The sequence below is a fragment of the Palaemon carinicauda genome, chromosome 44, assembly GCF_036898095.1.
Source record: "Palaemon carinicauda isolate YSFRI2023 chromosome 44, ASM3689809v2, whole genome shotgun sequence".
NCBI classification, from domain to species: domain Eukaryota; kingdom Metazoa; phylum Arthropoda; class Malacostraca; order Decapoda; family Palaemonidae; genus Palaemon; species Palaemon carinicauda.
In genome coordinates this window covers 53,801,759-53,822,968 of record NC_090768.1, presented here as the reverse complement: position 1 = coordinate 53,822,968, position 21,210 = coordinate 53,801,759, and the positions used below count along the sequence as shown (strand labels likewise).

General features: G+C 35.0%; 1 protein-coding gene and 1 pseudogene across 2 annotated transcripts in view; one reads left to right on the top strand and one right to left on the bottom strand.

Annotated features, from left to right (window-relative positions):
- LOC137634290 (importin subunit alpha-3-like) overlaps window positions 1–13,820 on the top strand; it is a 29,411-nt pseudogene extending 15,591 nt beyond the window's left edge.
- Window positions 1–21,210, bottom strand: part of LOC137634561 (uncharacterized) — a 93,515-nt gene that overhangs the window by 50,377 nt on the left and 21,928 nt on the right. The window lies entirely within an intron of this gene.

Genomic DNA, 21,210 nt, shown 5'->3' with positions numbered 1-21,210 from the left:
AGAGAGACTTCTATCAACTATTTTTTAAATTTTTTCAGCACATGATATCCAGTGTGTGTGCATAGAGAGAGAGAGAGAGAGAGAGAGAGAGAGAGAGACTGTTATTAAGTACTTAATTTTTTTTTACTCCTTCAGCATGAGAACACAAACCGAATTACCACAAAGGAGTGGCTCCCGTAAGGACCCCGGACACCATGATCCTCTACCGGACATTAAGCATCCCCCACCAGGAGCCTCAAGTCCTCCCAATCACGAGGGAGCCCCGAAGCACAAGCGCCCACACTCGAGTCCCGAGCCAAGCTCCAAAAACGAACGGCCTTCCAAAGGAACTCCCGAAAGACCTACCAAAGGGACTCCCAAAGGGCATACCGAAGGGCATACCGAAGGACCTTCTTCGTCTGACCCTCCCGAAACGCAAGATCATTACCCACAGGACCAGATGGAGTTGCAACTCGAAATGCAAAGGCAAATGCAGGATCTCATGCAACAGCAGATGCGCAAGATGCAGCAGTACTTCAGGGAACAGCAAGAACAGCAGAGGCTGCAGCAGCAGCAGGAGAAGGAACAGCTTATGCAGCAGCTGAGGGAACAGCAGGAGGAACTTGAGAGGCATCAAAAACAACAGGAGGTAAATTTTGCTTTTTGTAATAGAGAAAATTAAATATAAGAAATTATATCTGGAATGTAATAGATAAAAGATAACGAGAGAGAGAGAGAGAGAGAGAGAGAGAGAGAGAGAGAGAGAGAGAGAACGCTATTCCCAGGAGCTTCGTGTCAGGGAAAAAGGTGAAAACAAAACTTATTCAATATGGAACATGAGTAAAAAATCAATTTTTACGAGTGAGAGAGAGAGAGAGAGAGAGAGAGAGAGAGAGACTCGCAATGGCTACAACGGACAATCCGAAAATGATTTGGTAACATTGATATTTGCCCTCCCATTACAGGAACTGCAAAAGACCAATAAAGATAAGGAAGACAAAAATGAGGACCGTAAGGGTAGGGTCATTGTCGTGAGTATACGAAAATACTCAAGACATTTCAGATATAGAAATTTATTTTTCTTTCTGATAATTTAATCGCCAACAGCAACTCAACTTCCTAATCAGGAACAGTTGTACAGATTGCATATTTTGTTTTAACTTCATATCAATATTACAGCTTATAAACATTAATCAATTAACTAAAATGTGAAATAAACATGTAAATGTCCTTTACATAAGCATGAATTACAATATCCTGGATTACTATTACATTAAAAATAACCTTATCAGTTTGCTGTCAACAAACACATCTGTACACACACTCATATCCCAATTTATGTATGTATGTATGTATATAATATATATATATATGTATATATATATACATATATATATATATATATATATATTTGTATATATATATATATATATATATACAGCCAACCCCGAAGAACCAGCAACAGAGGAAGAAACACCATCAGAGGATAATACCTCACCCGACAACAAAGACGCAGAAAATGATAATGAAAAGGCAAATGATGACACTGAGGAGCCCTCAGACAACCCAAAAGAAAACCCAGACATGAACAACCCAATAGAAAACCCAGACATGGTGAGATGAGCGATGAGATGGACGCTTATTTCGCTAAGCTAATGCTCCATTTCACAGTGCAACTATACTTATAAAAAAGCTTACTGATGAGCAGATTGGGAATTTCCCAAGATTTTGTGATAATGTTGCAAAACATAAATGCTTCAGCTTTTTTCATTTTGCTAATCGACTTATGCACCGCAAATGTAAATGCTTTATCCATTTCTCTTCCGTTAAAGAGAAGTACGAAGAGCCGAATATTGAATCAGATTCAGATTCCCATTCGATAAAATCGTCCAATTTACAATTTTGGATTAAAAACACTGAAGACTTGCTTGTTGATTGATAAAATTTGTCCTTTATCACAAACTATGATAAATTTGTCAAAACGACTCATGACATTTAGCTTATTTCTAGATTGATGGGTCAAATGATTACCTGAAGGCGAACTTTATCTGAATATGGCGCACGAGACAGAAATTTCTGGTACACCCTCACTCCAAAGAAGTACACCCAGCCACACCCTTCCTGCGCAACGAGTTCCTATCTTTAGCCCCGCCCACCACCTCTGTCATCTCTCCCTACGCTATCTGTTTGGTTACTTGCCGTGAAGTAAGAGTGTGGCAGGATGCCCTATAGTGAATTATTTTTTAATGAAGCGCATTTGCACCGACTCACAACAGTGCCCTTCTAGCTCGGAAAAGCTTTCTGCTATCTGATTGGTTAGAATTATCTTGTCCAACCAATCAGCGATCAGGAAACTTTTACGAGCGAAAAAGGAAACCCCTGCGAGTCGGTGCAAATCTGCCTCACTTAAAAGAATTGACTATTCTTCGGAGTGAGTTATGCCAGAGCAACTGTAAATCTAAGAATGAATAGGAAAATTGGGAGTTCTTGATCATTGGGACGAGGTAAAGCTTCTTTCATGAAGTTACAATACTGAATTGGAATTCTTTTTTACACTGAAATTCTTCAAGAGATCATACGAATTAATCCTGTAACATCAACACGCATATCTTTATAAATTTGTCTGTGGCTTACTTGGTAAAATTACTTCATTAATTAGTTTTTAGAATTAAGATACTGGCGGAATTTCTGCTTCTTTCTGGTTTCTATTTATAGAAGTGAAGGTACAGTGCTGAAGCTTTCTGATTTGTATTTATAGAAGTGAAGATACAGTGCTGAAGCTTTCCTGGTTTGTATCTATAGAAGTGAAGATACAGTGCTGAAGCTTTCTGGTTTGTATTTATAGAAGGGAAGATACAGTGCTGAAGCTTTCTGGTTTGTATTTTTAGAAGTCTAGATACAATGCTGAAGCTTTCTGGTTTGTATTTTTAGAAGTCTAGATACAGTGCTGAAGCTTTCTGGTTTGTATTTATAAAAGTGAAGATACAGTGCTGAAGCTTTATAAAAATCTGATGCTTGCTTGGTAAAAACCACTTTATTACAGTCTTCTAAATGAAGCATCGGAGGAAATTTCTGCTTCTTTCTGGTTTGTAAGTGTAGAAGTGAAGATACAGTGCTGAAGCTTTATGAAAGTCTGTGGCTTGCTTGATTTAAGAACTTTATTTATCAAAGTTTTCAGAATAAAGCTACTGAGGATATTTCTGCTTCTTTCAGGTGGTTCATATTTATAGAAGTGAAGCTTTATCAAGGCCTGTGTCTTGCTTGGTAAAAACCACTTCATTTATCACTGTCTTCAGAATGATCTACTGAGAGAATTTCTTCTGCTTTCTGGTTTTTATTTATAAAAGTGAAGATATAGCGTTTGAAGCTTTTAATATCAAAAATACAATTTTGATGGAATTATGACCATAACGCTTTTTATCTTTTCGTGTGACGCTCAGCCATCTTTTTATCTATGCTAATCCTGATTTTTCTCTGAACAGAATAAAAAATAACTATTGCATGCATAATTTTCGCGTGATGTGGCACCTCTAAAGCTTTAATATTATTTTCATATATAGATCTGGCTTTAACCTGCATTGTCTTTAAAAGAAAAAGCGTAAAATATCATAATCTATATTTATTTCAGATAAATCTCTGGTAAAAAAAAGAAAAAACAAAGAAAAAAAAAGAGAGTAAAAGGTATGATTTTTGTTTTGTGAAATCTGCACTACGATAAAGATTTCAAATTTTCCATTGAAATCATTCAAATTTTCCATTTAAATAGTAAAGAAAAACTAAATCATGTGTATAGTAAAATAAATAATTCTAATCAAATTAAAGCTAAATCCAAATTAAAACTCGAATTTACCTAATCACAAAACCCACTTTTCATATAAAACCTTAATTCTTAATACATGTAGGCGATAACCTTTAAAAAATCTAAATTTTTACATTAAACTCAGATATATAAGTTGGATATAATTCAGTCTAGTCTATGATCACTAAAAAAAAAAAGAAAAAAAAATATCAAATTCAAATTAAAACTTGAATTTACCTTATCAGAAACCACACTTTTTTTTTTTTATATAAAACCTAAACCCTAAATATATGTAAGCTACAACCTTAAAAAATTTACCTTTCTTACATTCAGACTCACAGAGATATAAGTTGGATATAATTCAATCTAGTCTATGATCACTACACACACCACAAAAAAAAAAAAAAAAAAAAATAAAATAAAATAAAAAAAATAAAAAAAAAAAAATAAAAAAAACCAAGAACCTAAATTGAAAGTCCATCCTCTCCTAGAAACAAACACTGGGAATAAACCCCGAGAATACCAAAAGCCAATACTCCATTCTAACATTATGCCAGGGAGTTGTAAATACAATAGTCATGATATAAAATTAAAATCAATTGAGATATATCTAATCATGAATCTAGATACAATTCCATGAGAGGGAAGTGTAATGTATTAAGGAGATCATCTCGTGAAACTATAAAAAAAATAGTCTGGAATTTCAGTAATAAACATAAGGTTTTTAACTGACAATTTGTCCTTTGAGAAACCAATCAAATTTTTGAAAGTTATATTAGAACATTTTGATTTAAAATACATTAAAGCCAAAAATGATACCCCCCCCCCACAAAAAATTGAAGAATAACTAAAAAGATCCTTAAAAAATTTTTTTTTAAATGCCTCGAGCATGGTTCTATTACCCGACGAAACTGAACCAAAATAAATTGTATATGTAACAATATTTTTACGTTTAGAATTCTATTTAGGTTTTATTATATGAATTTAATATATATATATATATATATATGTATATTGTACACACACACACACACACACACATATATATATATATATATATATATTGTATACATACATATATACAGTGTATATATATATATATATATATATATATTTATATATTAGTATTTTACATTTCTGAAATAAAGCAAAACAAACGACCAGTCCAGATTCGATTTTACGCACAAGCTGTTTTGTGCTTTGTAACCGAAAAAAAAAACTAATTATTTTCAGGGAAAGAATGAAGCAGACCCTAATAACGAAGGGGAAATGAAGAAGCGAAGGATGAGAAAGACTCAGAGAAAGAAGCAGCAGAAGAAGAGAAAGACGCAGAAAAAGCAGAGGAAAATGAAGACTCAACAACAGAGAAAGCTGAAGAAGGGAAAGGTGTAGAATCACCAGACGACGAAGACGACATTGGAGGACAAGCAGACGACATCGTCCAGGGTATGCAACACACAGACAGGAGGGTGCAAGTGAGCAACGCTGAGAGAGCGCGGCAGCTCCTGTCGAACGATAAGCCCCCAGTCAAACAGCTCATGAACGCAGGGATATTACCTGTGTTGGTTACCTGCATGGGCAGGAGTGACATGTAGGTTTATTTGCACCTCCTTTTGTGAATGGTATGTGGTTTTTTCACATTGTGTAAATGTTACGTCGATTTTGCACATTTTTTATGTAAATTTTACGAGGCTTCTACACATTCTTTGTGTACTTGTTACTTTTTTTCTTTTTTGCACATTGTGTGTAAATGTTACATGTATGGAAGACGAAAATGCTTTATAACATTTCTTAAGATCAGAATAGGTTTATTTGAATGTTTTATAACATTTCTTAAGATCAGAATAGGTGTATTAGAATGTTTTATAACATTTCTTAAGATCAGAATAGGTGTATTAGAATGTTTTTATAACATTTCTTAAGATCAGAATAGGTGTATTAGCCAATATCCAAGTCTGTCTATAACTGGTGCTCATAAACTATTTATTTGCTCTCTTGCTTGGGGGTACACTAGGCCAAACTATTCTATCGTATTCCTCTTCTTCTTGTTTTGTTAAAGATTTATAGTTTACATAAGAAATATCCATTTAAATGTTGTTGCTGTTCTTAAAATATTCTATTTTCCCTTGTTTCCCTTCCTCACTTTGGTATTTTCCCTGTTGGAGCCCCAGGGCGTATAGCATCCTGCTGTTCCAACTAGGGTTGTAGCTTAGCAAGTAATAATAACAATAGTAATGATAATAATAATAATAATAATAATAATAATAATAATAATAATAATAATAATAATAAACTCGACTAATGAGAGAGAGAGAGAGAGAGAGAGAGAGAGAGAGAGAGAGAGAGAATCCTAAACTTTATAATTTTTTCTATTAACAGTCCCGACGTGCAACTGGAAGCAACCTGGTCAGTCACGAATATTGCATCCGGGGCATCTGACAATACGTGGGCACTTGTGGGTATGTATAAACATCAATTACTCCCTAAAGACATTATTCAAAGCCAGTATTGAAAGCAATTGCTTGAAAATGAAGCTGCAAGATCATGAAGTACATACTTTATAAATTAATCAAAATTATATTTGCTAATGCCAGAGTTACATTTAAAACACATGAATTGTAACACTTTCGTTGTGCATTATATAATGCATGAAAAACTAGAGGGGCACTCAGTAGAGCGCAGACCTCCACCAAGGCAGCTCATTTCTCCACCTTTTGCTCGACCTTGACCTTAACCTTTGACCTTAACATGTATAAATTGGCGTGGATTTTCCACACACTCCAATATGAACCAAGTTTGAAGTCTCTGTGACAACGATATCCAAACCTATGGCTAATTACGTGAATTGAACATTTTGCTTGACCGTGACCTTGACCTTAACATGTATTAATTGGCGTGGATTTTCATACACTCAAATATGAACCAAGTTTGAAGTCTGTGACAACGATGTCCAAACTTATGGCTGATTACGTGAATTAGACATTTTGCTTGACCTTTGACCTTTACCTTTGACTTTGTCCTTCCAAAACTTAATTATTTTCAGCTTTTGACATATCACTTAATCCCTGCAAGTTTCCACCCCACTGATTTTCAGAGGCTGGAGCGATTCCTCCTCTGGTCGACCTAATGAAGCACGGTAAACAAAACGTGAAGGAGCAGGCAGTGTGGGCCATTGGTAATATAATTGGCGATGGTCCGGACTGCAGAGACGAGGCAGTGAAAAATGGAGTGATACAGCCCCTTGTTAATCTTCTATCGCCAGCCATGCCTGTAAGTTCGAATCTCTTCTATATAATACAGAGCAAGTGTCTGTTTTATATATATATATATATATATGTGTGTGTGTGTGTGTGTGTGTGTGTTTATATATACATATATATAAATATATATATATATATATATATATTATATGTATATATGTATACATAAATATATATATATATATTATGTGTGTGTATATATATATATATTATATATATATACAGTCACGCTCAGCAGCAATGTCAAACGTATAACTGCTCGGTCTCTCCCTGTCTCTCGGGTAGGGGGGAGAGAAATTAGTCATACCCAGGTGAGAGGGGGGTGGAAAGGATTGAATCTGCATGTGTGCATGTCTAAATATTTAGCCCTCATTTTTGACAGTTCGCATACATTAGCATCAACAACATACCGGGGTAGAGGGAGTAGTCATTCCCTGGTGAAAAAGGGGTGAGAAGGGTCACTTTGACGGGTAGCGTACACTAGTATTAACATTATTTTTTTTCCCCATGGCTTTCAGATAACCTTACGACGTCAGGTATGCTGGGTTCTGACCAACCTATTCCGAACGAAGAATCCAGACATATCTATAGACGATAGAAAACTCTGTGCCAACGCTCTCAAGGAACTCGTCAGTCATTACGATGCTCAGATCCAAGGTACGTGTAATTCAATGTTGAGAAACGTCAGTGTCACTACACATTTGACTTAATTATATAGTTAGTTTAATGTAACTTTGCTGTGCCTAATTAATATTGGCAATCACGAATGGTATTCAACATTGGTTACCAAGTTACTTCAGAAAAAGGATAAGAAACAGCCTCTAATTTCAAGGTAGACCCTATTGTAAGAAAACACCAGTGTCACTACAGATTTGACTAAATAATATAGTTAATTTGCTGCAATTTGGTTGTGTCTAATTAATATTGTCACTCACGGCTGGTATTCAAACCTTGGTTACCAAGGCACTTTCAGAACAAAGATAAAAAAGCAGCCTTTAGCTTCAAGGTAGGCCCTATTGTAAGAAACATCAGTGTCACTACAGATTTGACTTAATAATGTAGTTAATTTACTGCAATTTTGTTGTGTCTAATTGAAATTGTCAATAACGAATGATATTCAACATTGGCTACAAAGTTACTTACAGAACAAGGATAAAAAACAGCCTGTACCTTCAAGGTAGACCCTATTGTAAAAAACATCAGTTTCACTACACATCTGACTTAATAATATAGTTAATTTACTGTAATTTTGCTGTACCTAATCAATATTGGCAATCACGAATGGTATTCAACGATGGTAACCAAGTTACTTTCAAAAACAAAGATAAAAACCTCTTTTAACTTCAAGGTAGGCCCTATTGTAAGAAACACCAGTGTCACTACAGATTTGACTTAATTATATAGTTAATTTCCGGTAATTTTGCTGTGCCTAATTAATATTGTCAATCACGAATGATATTCAAAATTGGTTACTAAGTTACTTACAGAACAAGGGTAAAAACAGCCTCTACCTTCAAGGTAGACCCTATTGTAAGAAAACACCAGTGTCACTACAGATTTGACTCAATAATATAGTTAATTTACTGTCATTTCGTTGTGTCTAATTAATATTGTCAATCACGAATGTTATTCAACATTGATTACCAAGTTACTAGCTGAACAAGGATAAAAAGCAGCCTTTAATTTCGAGGTAGGCCCTATTGTAAGAAACATCAGTCCCACTACAGATCTGACTTAATAATATAGGCCTAATTAATTTACTGCAGTTTTGCTGTATTTAATTAATATTGTCAATCACGAATGATATTCAAAATTGGTTACCAAGTTAGTTGCTGAACAAGGATAAAAACAGCCTCTAATTTCAAGGTAGGTCCTATTATAAGAAACATCAGTCTCACTACAGATATGACTTAATAATAAAGACCTAGTTAATTTGCTGTAGTTTTGCTGTATCTAATTGATAAGGCACTTACAGAAGAAGGATTAAAATCATCGCCTAATTTTAAGGGGGCCCTATTGTAAGAAACGTAGGTGTCACTACACATTTAACTTAATACTATAGCTAATTTACTGTAATTTTGATATATCTGATTGATATTGTCGATCAAGAACGGTATTCAACATTGTTCACCAACGCATTAAAAAAAAAAAAAAAAAAAAAAAAAAAAACAGGATCAGCAACAGGCTCTAACTCAAAGGAACTATTTTCAGTGGACTCCCTGTGGGCGACAGCTTACTTCGCCGACCTTGGATCTGACGGCATTGATGACCTGATCCAATGTGGCGTCGTGAAGGAACTGGTTCAGAGATTGTACTCTAACGACGAGAGAGTCGTTGCTGCTGCCCTAAGAGCAACGGGGACAATAGCTGCTGGGAACAACGAACAGGTGAGGATAAATAGTCTCAAGAGATGTTCTGTATTAGTGGCAATGAAGTATGCTGTTCCATCTCATTTCATTCCTCTTGTTTTTATGAAGTTTTATATAATTCATATGTGAAGAGTAATTTATTGCTGTTACTGTTCTTGTAGTTTATTTCCTTGTTTCCTTTCCTGACTGAGCTATTTTTCCCTGTCGGAGCCCTTGGGCTTATAGCATGTTACTTTTCCAACTAGGGTTATAATAATATTGATGGTCTTAATTTAATTTTGGAATATGCGATGATTAAAGTTAAAATTAATAATAATAATAATAATAATAATAATAATAATAATAATAATAATAATAAAAATAATAATAATAATAAAAATAATAATAATAATAAAAATAATAATAACAATAATAATAATAATGATGATAACAATAATATCATTAATTTAGTGCTATTTTACCATATTTCCAATTTGTAACACCTGAATTTTATAAAGAAAAAATACATTATTATTATTATTATTATTATTATTATTATTATTATTATTATTATTATTATTATTATTATTATTAGCAGCTAAGCTACAAACCTAGTTGGAAAAGCAGGATGCTATAAGCCCAAGGGTTCCAACAGGGAAAGATAGCCCAGTGAGTAAAGGAAACAAGGAAATATATAAACTACAATATTACCAATGAACAACTGAAATAAAATATTTCAAGAACAGTACCATTATAATAGATATTTCATATATAAACTATAAAAAACTAAAAAACAAAAGGAACATAAATAAGATAGAATAGTGTGCTTGAGTGTATCCTCAAGCAAGAGAACTCTACAACTAAAAAAAGTGTAGATAAATAAGATAGAATATTGTACCCTCAAGCAAGAGAACTCTACAACTAAAAAAACTGTAGATATATAAGATAGAATATTGTACCCTCAAGCAAGAGAACTCTACAACTAAAAAACTGTAGATAAATAAGATAGAATATTGTACCCTCAAGCAAGAGAACTCTACGACTAAAAAACTGTAGATAAATAAGATAGAATATTGTACCCTCAAGCAAGAGAACTCTACAACAAATTTTCTCTCCAGACTGACGCAATAGTCGAGGCCGGGGCTCTCCCTATCTACAGAGAAACTCCTTAAACACAACACGCCTGGAATTGCCAGAGAAACGGCCTGGATTCTATCTAACATCACAGCTGGTACACCTTCGCAAATCCAGCTGGTGATTGATGTACAGGTGGTTTCTGCCTCATGGCTGCTGCTGAGAAGGTAAGTGGGGGTATTTCGGTGGGATATGAACTGTTTTCAGCCTCTACGTTGCTGTTAGATCTATTATAAACTTATTTCATAATGATTCTCGTTAAAATTGATTATATATATATATATATATATATTATATATATATATATATATTTTATATATATATATATATATATATTTATATATATATATATATATATATATTTACACGAGTATCTCTCTCTCTCTCTCTCTCTCTCTCTCTCTCTCTCTATATATATATATATATATATAATGTGTATATATATATATATATATACATATATATCTATATATATATATATATATATCTATATGTATATATATATATATATATATATATAGATAGATAGATATATATATATACGTAAATATATATATATATATATATATATTATTTAAAATGGTCTATAAACAGTTACGGGGAATATCAACCTGTTTTATAACTATTTTCATTATAAATTGTTATACCATTACCGTAGTCTATAAACAGTTACAAGGGAATTAACCTGTTATAATTATTTCCATTATAATTGTTATATATTCAACATGGTCTACAAAATGTTTCTAAGACATCACAAGTTTGGGTATACAAAAACACATGTGATACCTGGATTATTTTTTCGATTTATATATTTTCCTATTTCTGATACAGATTATATTCATAAAGATTAATGTTGAGAGCTTTAAGCAATACGCAAGTATAGTGTATAGATTCTTTTCAAACTTTAAATTGAATGCTTAAACTAAGATGAGTACAGTCCACGAGTCGGGTATTATCAAATGGGGGAAATAAATAATAAATAAAAAGCTAGACTATCAAAACCTCAAAGCCAACATACTTATTCCATTGGCCCATGATCTTATATCGTGTAAATTCACTTAAGAAACCTTAAAAGCAATATAAAATAATTAAAAGAAAATACGTTAAACACACAATAACGGAAGATATCCCAATTACAATAGTTAAACCATAAAATTACGTGCTCTTTAATATTAGTCAGCCTCGTTTTCTTTTTTTAAAGGTATAACTAAGATATTATGTAATGACGTATCATTTCTGATATTGACGTTCTAAACTATTTTTTCTTTGGTATTATTGTACTGTATTACAGGACAATTTAACCTAGGAAAAAAAAAGAAATCTAGTTTAGAACGTCAATATTAGAATGATACGCCATTACTTAATATCTTAGAAATACCTTCAAAAAAGAAAATAAGGCGTCTAATGTTAAAGAGTATGTAATATTATGGTTGACTATAGTAATTGGGGTGCCTTCTTGTTCTTGTTCTTCTTTTGATGATGATAATGAAACTAGTTTAATCACGATTGTTATTAGTTTTTAAAACCCAGAGACCTTTCCGTTTGGCCAGCCCTTTGTATATCAGCGGCCATTTCCTCCAGCGTGGATGAAATAATAGTTAGCCATTATAATACATACAGGTGGCCGCTGTCATACTCATACATACACCACGGGTCCAGCATTAAAATAGATGATCTTCATAATCATAGAACACGAAAACACAAACAAACAACGGCATACAACACACTATGACATATATATATATATATATAATGCTGTTAGAACTGCGTTAAAGACATAGAGGCAATTAGGCATTTCGATTTATTTTCAGTGATATATATATATATATATATATATGGTATATATATATATATATATATATCTATGGTATATATATATATATATATGGTATATATATATATATATATATCTATGGTATATATATATATATATATCTGGTATATATATATATATATATATATATATTATATCACCAAAGATAAATCAAAATGCATATTTGCCTCTATACCTTTAACGCAGTTCTAACAATACCTTATATATATATATATATATATATACACAGCATACACACATAGTATCCCTAATTTAACTTCCTTTCCTAAGGACGACCCAGAGCTAAGGAAAGAGGCCACCTGGGCGTTATCCAACCTGACCTCAGGAGGGACACCGACTCAAATAGGAATCATGGTGCAGGTGGGAGTACTAGCATGTCTATGTGGAGTTTTGACGGATGAAGAATCGGGTATGATGGTCGTGGCACTCGAAGCTATCAACAATATTTTCAAGGTTAGATTGAGTGTGATTTGAAAGTAATTTTACGGTTTTATCTAGTATTGTTTTTAATTTAATGTTATTGTTTTCACAATTATTACAATTGTTCATTACTTCTCTCTTAGTTTATTTCCATATTTCCTTTCCTCACTGGGCTATTTTTCCCTGTTGGAGACTTTGGAGTTATAGCATCCTGCTTTTCCAACTAGGGTTGTAACTAAGGAAGTAATAATAAAAAAAAAAATAATAATAATAATATCTCCCATTATTTTTCCCTGTTGGAGACCTTGGGCTTATAGCATCCTGCTTTTCCTACTAGGGTTGTAACTTAGCAAGTAAAAATAATAATAATAATAATAACATAACCGAATATACAAAAAAAAATCTAACAGATCTCTTCCAAAATGGAAAAATTCTCTCAAAATGAAAATTTCCATCCACAGAAGACAGAGGACGACGCCCCGATCGTAAGATGCGTGGAGGGAGTTGGAGGTGTGAAAATCTTGAAAAGTCTACAGGAACACGACCAGGGAGAAGTTGCAAAAACTTGCCAAATACCTATTAGAAACTTACTTTGAAGGACCAGGAGACTAAGAGACAAGTTAATGATAGTTTAGGAAGATTAAAATGAACTTTAAAGTGGTATTGTGAATATAAGAAAACTATATGTGGAAGATAAAAGTGCTTTGTGTGTCACAGTTCAGATAATGGAAATAATGTGGCATGTGAATGTGATTTTTCTTATATAATAAGAATTTTAAATTCTTTCGCGAGAAAGAATCCCTCATACGGTCCCTTAATAACTGGTAAACCAGTAAAATGTATGTTTATTAGCATATACATCATAAACTTATTAATTCAGACAGAACTCTCGTAGAAAATTTGCTTAATAAAATAGAAAAGTATATCTGCTAATTAGAGTACAGCGAAAACTCGACTTCTCCAATACGCATTCTACAATCAAAAACTTCTGTAGTAAGTATTCCACAATTAACCTCTACACATTCAAACTAAACTAAAAGCACTAATATTTTCTTATGATGAGCTAATATAATACCAATTTGAAAAATGCCCTGTAAAAACAGTATACCAGTACATATTTCTGGTAGAAATACCGTGTGAAAATTGCATGATTATTTTTATAAAATAACCATAGCTACTAGGTATACTTCTTATGGTGCCTTATGGTGATCAATATATGCTTGTTAATTAGTGCAACCCATGTAAACAGGAGAATTAAAGTTACAGGATATGAACACATGTTAATTTCAGTATAACCTTAATAAATAAAGGTGCATTTTGTTTATTTGAATAATGAATTAGTTTGATAATCTTGTTTATATTTTGAGATTTGAAGTTAATACATTGTATTTCAATTGTTTCTGGGTATTTTCACCGTAAGCTTGTCTTAAATTTATCAAAAATTGTTTAAACTTATATATTTTTCAAAAATTTTACCTTGTTAAGTAAACAAGTAATTATGTATAACTTTGTTATTTACATTTGGCTACATGTGGTATAACTGTGCTAAAGATAATCGAAAATACTTTAGTACACTAACTGACTCTAAAATATGAAACAAAATTTCCCTCAAGGAATCAGACAATAATTCATATAACTAACGATAAAACATATTCTATTCCATATTGCTATTTAAAACACACTATAAAATTCATGGTAACCATGAAAAATAAAGTGAAATGTTCCGGTACTAGTGTCAGTAAAGGTTTAAAGGTGACTAATGAGTGGCAGAGGAAAGGGACAGGACAATGTCCTTGAGGCCACTAATACATTCATATGATCAATACATAAGCCGTTCACCATACAAGCTAGAGCCATAAAGGGACAAGCTATGTCCAATGATGGATTAAATTTATGAATTTTAACTATACAGCCCCGCACTGGGAAGTCATATCGCTTGGCACTGGGAAGCCATATAGCCTGGCACTGGGTTGGCCATAGGTCCTGGCACTGAAAAGCTATATAGCCAGGCACTGGGTTGGCCACAGGTCCTGGCACTGGGTTGGCCACAGGTCCTGGCACTGGGTTGGCCACAGGTCCTGGCACTGGGTTGGCCACAGGTCCTCGCACTGGGTTGGCCACAGGTCCTGGCACTGGGAAGCCATATAGCCTGGCACTGGGTTGGCCACAGGTCCTGGCACTGGGAAGCCATATAGCCTGGCACTGGGTTGGCCACAGGTCCTGGGACTGGGTTGGCCACAGGTCCTGGCACTGGGAAGCCATATAGCCTGGCACTGGGTTGGCCACAGGTCCTGGCACTGGGTTGGCCACAGGTCCTGGCACTAGGAAGCCATATAGCCTGGCACTGGGTTGGCCACAGGTCCTGGCACTGGGAAGCCATATAGCCTGGCACTGGGTTGGCCATAGGTCCTGGCACTAGGAAGCCATATAGCCTGGCACTGGGTTGGCCACAGGTCCTGGCACTGGGTTGGCCACAGGTTCTGGCACTGGGTTAGCCATAGGTCATGGAACTGGGAAGCCATATAGCCTGACACTGGGTTAGCCATAGGTCCCAGCACTGGGAAGCCATATAGCCTGGCACTGACTTGGCCACAGGTCCCAGAACTGGAAGACTATGCATATGGCCCGGTTTTGGGATCTGGGAGGTCATTCAGTACCCATGTGCAACTTGGAAAAACAAGGCCGTAGCACTATGAAGTAAAGGTTTTGAGAGATTGGACAGCAAGAATGAAAATGGGAACAGAGGTATAGATGAAAGTTAAGGTAAGTGCAGCTAGAGGCCGAAAGGACTGCAAAGGCCTGAAAGCTCTAATCTCCTTCAGCCTGCCCGTTGTCCATTCCAAAGGAAGCCTTAAAGGTTCCTTCAAAACCCCCATCCCTAGACTTACAAGGGCAGTGAGGTTTTGGTCACTACTGGAGACTACCAAGCTTGAGTTTGGCTTAAACTTATGGACTGCAAGTCAGGGATGTTTCCAATAGATTACAACAGCCAATTAAATACTGTATCTACCAATGTCAGATATGTGGACAGAACCCAAAATACAAGAGTCACAAGGGCTCCAGAGTAAATTTATAAATGTTCATATAGAGGTACCCCAAACCTTCCATATACTGGTCGAACAACAAAATCTCGCAATTTTTATATTCTATAACCAATCAGGACTCCTAAAGTTAGTGATATGAATACCTGAAACCCCATCATTTCATGTTAAAAAAAGGAGGCACAATATATAAGTGCAGTAAATATATTACAGTGGTTCCAAATTTGAAAAGGTCAATAACTTCATATAATAGCTTTATCAAATTGAAAATGGGTGTAAGGAGCACCGACTAAAAAAAAAAAGTATGGACAACAAGGCCTAGTGAAAAGGAAAAAACTGCTTTAGCTAAGGAGGGATTCAAGGAAAAGTGTTTTGAAATTACAAGATTGACAAATACTGACAGAAAACAAGGTACAGTACTGAACAATTTCAGAAATTTATAAGGTTTGGAACCACAGTCCCCAACTGCTGTGACAGGAAATATATGTTGCAGTATTATTATTATTATTATTATTATTATTATTACTAGCTAACCAACAAACCTAGCTGGAGAAGCAAGATGCTATAAACACAAGGGCTCCAACAGGGAAAAATACCCCAATGAGGAAAGGAAAGAAATAAATGATATACAGTAAGAGTCATCTGCTATGGATATACAGTACTCTGAAAGCAGCAAGGATACCAAAACGACAGTTCTCATATGATGAGGACCATATAGTATAGTACAGTAATAGCCATTTTTCTTGAAGATGAAAGTGCCCTATGTATGGTCAGTATTAGTGATTTGATTGATTTGTCTAGCAAGCAACCGGTACAAGACGAAATGTCGTAATGCTCAGATCTTGTTCAAAGTGACCTTTAAGACTTTTCAACATAGGTGGAACTGCTGTATATGCATAACGCTTGTAAATATTGGTGACAGACACCAGATAAAGAGCTCTGAAGGTGGTTTATCTTAAAGTGCATCAGAATTCAAAATGAAAACTGATCCTTTCAGGAAACTTTCTCATAATTTTCCAAAGTAACTTTGACTGTAAGCAGAACCAAGAATCAAAATTTGCTACTCAAAGTGCCTTCGAATCCTTTGTGTGAAAGTACTACGATACTGTTAGAAGCATATCTTACCAGTATCTCAAGCAAACCAAAATGTCCCTTCAAAACAGTACAGTACCACCAACAAGAGAAGAGGTAAGGGCCTTCTAATCTTTTGTGTAAAAGTACTAAGATACTATCAGATGCATAGCTTACCAGTATCTCAAACAAACCAAAATGTCCCTTCAAAACAGTACAGTACCACCAACAAGAGAAGAGGTAAGGGCCTTCTAATCTTTTGTGTAAAAGTACTAAGATACTATGAGATGCATAGCTTACCAGTATCTCAAGCAAACCAAAATATCCCTTCAAAACAGTACAGTACCACCAACAACAGAAGAGGTAAGGGCCTTCTAATCTTTTGTGTAAAAGTACTAAGATACTATCAGATGCATAGCTTACCAGTATCTCAAGCAAACCAAAATGTCCCTTCAAAACAGTACAGTACCACCAACTAGAGAAGAGGTAAGGGCCTTCTAATCTTTTGTGTAAAAGTACTATGATACTATCAGATGCATAGCTTACCAGTATCTCAAGCAAACCAAAATGTCCCTTCAAAACAGTACAGTACCACCAACAACAGAAGAGGTAAGGGCCTTCTAATCTTTTGTGTAAAAGTACTATGATACTATCAGATGCATAGCTTACCAGTATCTCAAACAAACCAAAATGTCTCTTCAAAACAGTACAGTACCACCAACAACAGAAGAGGTAAGGGCCTTCGAATCTTTTGTGTAAAAGTACTATGATACTATCAGATGCATAGCTTACCATTATCTCAAGCAAACCAAAATGTCCCTTCAAAACAGTACAGTACCACCAACAACAGAAGAGGTAAGGGCCTTCTAATCTTTTGTGTAAAAGTACTATGATACTATCAGATGCATAGCTTACCAGTATCTCAAAAAAACCAAAATGTCTCTTCAAAACAGTACAGTACCACCAACAACAGAAGAGGTAAGGGCCTTCTAATCTTTTGTGTAAAAGTACTATGATACTATCAGATGCATAGCTTACCAGTATCTCAAACAAACCAAAATGTCTCTTCAAAACAGTACAGTACCACCAACAACAGAAGAGGTAAGGGCCTTCTAATCTTTTGTGTAAAAGTACTAAGATACTATGAGATGCATAGCTTACCAGTATCTCAAACAAACCAAAATGTCTCTTCAAAACAGTACAGTACCACCAACAACAGAAGAGGTAAGGGCCTTCTAATCTTTTGTGTAAAAGTACTAAGATACTATGAGATGCATAGCTTACCAGTATCTCAAACAAACCAAAATGTCCCTTCAAAACAGTACAGTACCACCAACAAGAGAAGAGGTATGGGCCTTCAAATCTTATGTAGAAAAGTACTATGATACTATGAGATGCATAGCTTACCAGTATCTCAAACAAACCAAAATGTCTCTTCAAAACAGTACAGTACCACCAACAAAAGAAGAGGTAAGGGCCTTCTAATCTTTTGTGTAAAAGTACTAAGATACTATGAGATCCATAGCTTACCATTATCTCAAGCAAACCAAAATGTCCCTTCAAAACAGTACAGTACCACCAACAACAGAAGAGGTAAGGGCCTTCTAATCTTTTGTGTAAAAGTACTATGATACTATCAGATGCATAGCTTACCAGTATCTCAAACAAACCAAAATGTCTCTTCAAAACAGTACAGTACCACCAACAACAGAAGAGGTAAGGGCCTTCTAATCTTTTGTGTAAAAGTACTATGATACTATGAGATGCATAGCTTACCAGTATCTCAAGCAAACCAAAATGTCCCTTCAAAACAGTACAGTACCACCAACAACAGAAGAGGTAAGGGCCTTCTAATCTTTTGTGTAAAAGTACTAAGATACTATGAGATGCATAGCTTACCAGTATCTCAAGCAAACCAAAATGTCCCTTCAAAACAGTACAGTACCACCAACAACAGAAGAGGTAAGGGCCTTCTAATCTTTTGTGTAAAAGTACTATGATACTATCAGATGCATAGCTTACCAGTATCTCAAACAAACCAAAATGTCCCTTCAAAACAGTACAGTACCACCAACAAGAGAAGAGGTATGGGCCTTCAAATCTTATGTAGAAAAGTACTATGATACTATGAGATGCATAGCTTACCAGTATCTCAAACAAACCAAAATGTCCCTTCAAAACAGTACAGTACCACCAACAAGAGAAGAGGTAAGGGCCTTCTAATCTTTTGTGTAAAAGTACTAAGATACTATGAGATGCATAGCTTACCAGTATCTCAAGCAAACCAAAATGTCCCTTCAAAACAGTACAGTACCACCAACAACAGAAGAGGTAAGGGCCTTCTAATCTTTTGTGTAAAAGTACTAAGATACTATGAGATGCATAGCTTACCAGTATCTCAAACAAACCAAAATGTCCCTTCAAAACAGTACAGTACCACCAACAAGAGAAGAGGTAAGGGCCTTCTAATCTTTTGTGTAAAAGTACTATGATACTATCAGATGCATAGCTTACCAGTATCCCAAACAAACCAAAATGTCCCTTCAAAACAGTACAGTACCACCAACAAGAGAAGAGGTATGGGCCTTCAAATCTTATGTAGTAAAGTACTATGATACTATGAGATGCATAGCTTACCAGTATCTCAAACAAACCAAAATGTCTCTTCAAAACAGTACAGTACCACCAACAACAGAAGAGGTAAGGGCCTTCTAATCTTTTGTGTAAAAGTACTATGATACTATCAGATGCATAGCTTACCAGTATCTCAAACAAACCAAAATGTCCCTTCAAAACAGTACAGTACCACCAACAAGAGAAGAGGTATGGGCCTTCAAATCTTATGTAGAAAAGTACTATGATACTATGAGATGCATAGCTTACCAGTATCTCAAACAAACCAAAATGTCCCTTCAAAACAGTACAGTACCACCAACAAGAGAAGAGGTAAGGGCCTTCTAATCTTTTGTGTAAAAGTACTATGATACTATCAGATGCATAGCTTACCAGTATCTCAAGCAAACCAAAATGTCCCTTCAAAACAGTACAGTACCACCAACAACAGAAGAGGTAAGGGCCTTCTAATCTTTTGTGTAAAAGTACTAAGATACTATGAGATGCATAGCTTACCAGTATCCCAAACAAACCAAAATGTCCCTTCAAAACAGTACAGTACCACCAACAAGAGAAGAGGTAAGGGCCTTCAAATCTTATGTAGAAAATTACTATGATACTATGAGATGCATAGCTTACCAGTATCTCAAACAAACCAAAATGTCCCTTCAAAACAGTACAGTACCACCAACAACAGAAGAGGTAAGGGCCTTCTAATCTTTTGTGTAAAAGTACTATGATACTATGAGATGCATAGCTTACCAGTATCTCAAGCAAACCAAAATGTCCCTTCAAAACAGTACAGTACCACCAACAAGAGAAGAGGTAAGGGCCTTCTAATCTTTTGTGTAAAAGTACTAAGATACTATCAGATGCATAGCTTACTAGTATCTCAAGCAAACCAAAATGTCCCTTCAAAACAGTACAGTACCACCAACAAGAGAAGAGGTAAGGGCCTTCTAATCTTTTGTGTAAAAGTACTAAGATACTATCAGATGCATAGCTTACCAGTATCTCAAACAAACCAAAATGTCTCTTCAAAACAGTACAGTACCACCAACAACAGAAGAGGTAAGGGCCTTCTAATCTTTTGTGTAAAAGTACTAAGATACTATGAGATGCATAGCTTACCAGTATCTCAAGCAAACCAAAATGTCCCTTCAAAACAGTACAGTACCACCAACAAGAGAAGAGGTATGGGCCTTCTAATCTTTTGTGTAAAAGTACTATGATACTATGAGATGCATAGCTTACCAGTATCTCAAGCAAACCAAAATGTCCCTTCAAAACAGTACAGTACCACCAACTAGAGAAGAGGTAAGGGCCTTCTAATCTTTTGTGTAAAAGTACTAAGATACTATGAGATGCATAGTTTACCAGTATCTCAAACAAACCAAAATGTCCCTTCAAAACAGTACAGTACCACCAACAACAGAAGAGGTAAGGGCCTTCTAATCTTTTGTGTAAAAGTACTAAGATACTATGAGATGCATAGTTTACCAGTATCTCAAACAAACCAAAATGTCCCTTCAAAACAGTACAGTACCACCAACAACAGAAGAGGTAAGGGCCTTCTAATCTTTTGTGTAAAAGTACTAAGATACTATGAGATGCATAGTTTACCAGTATCTCAAACAAACCAAAATGTCTCTTCAAAACAGTACAGTACCACCAACAACAGAAGAGGTAAGGGCCTTCTAATCTTTTGTGT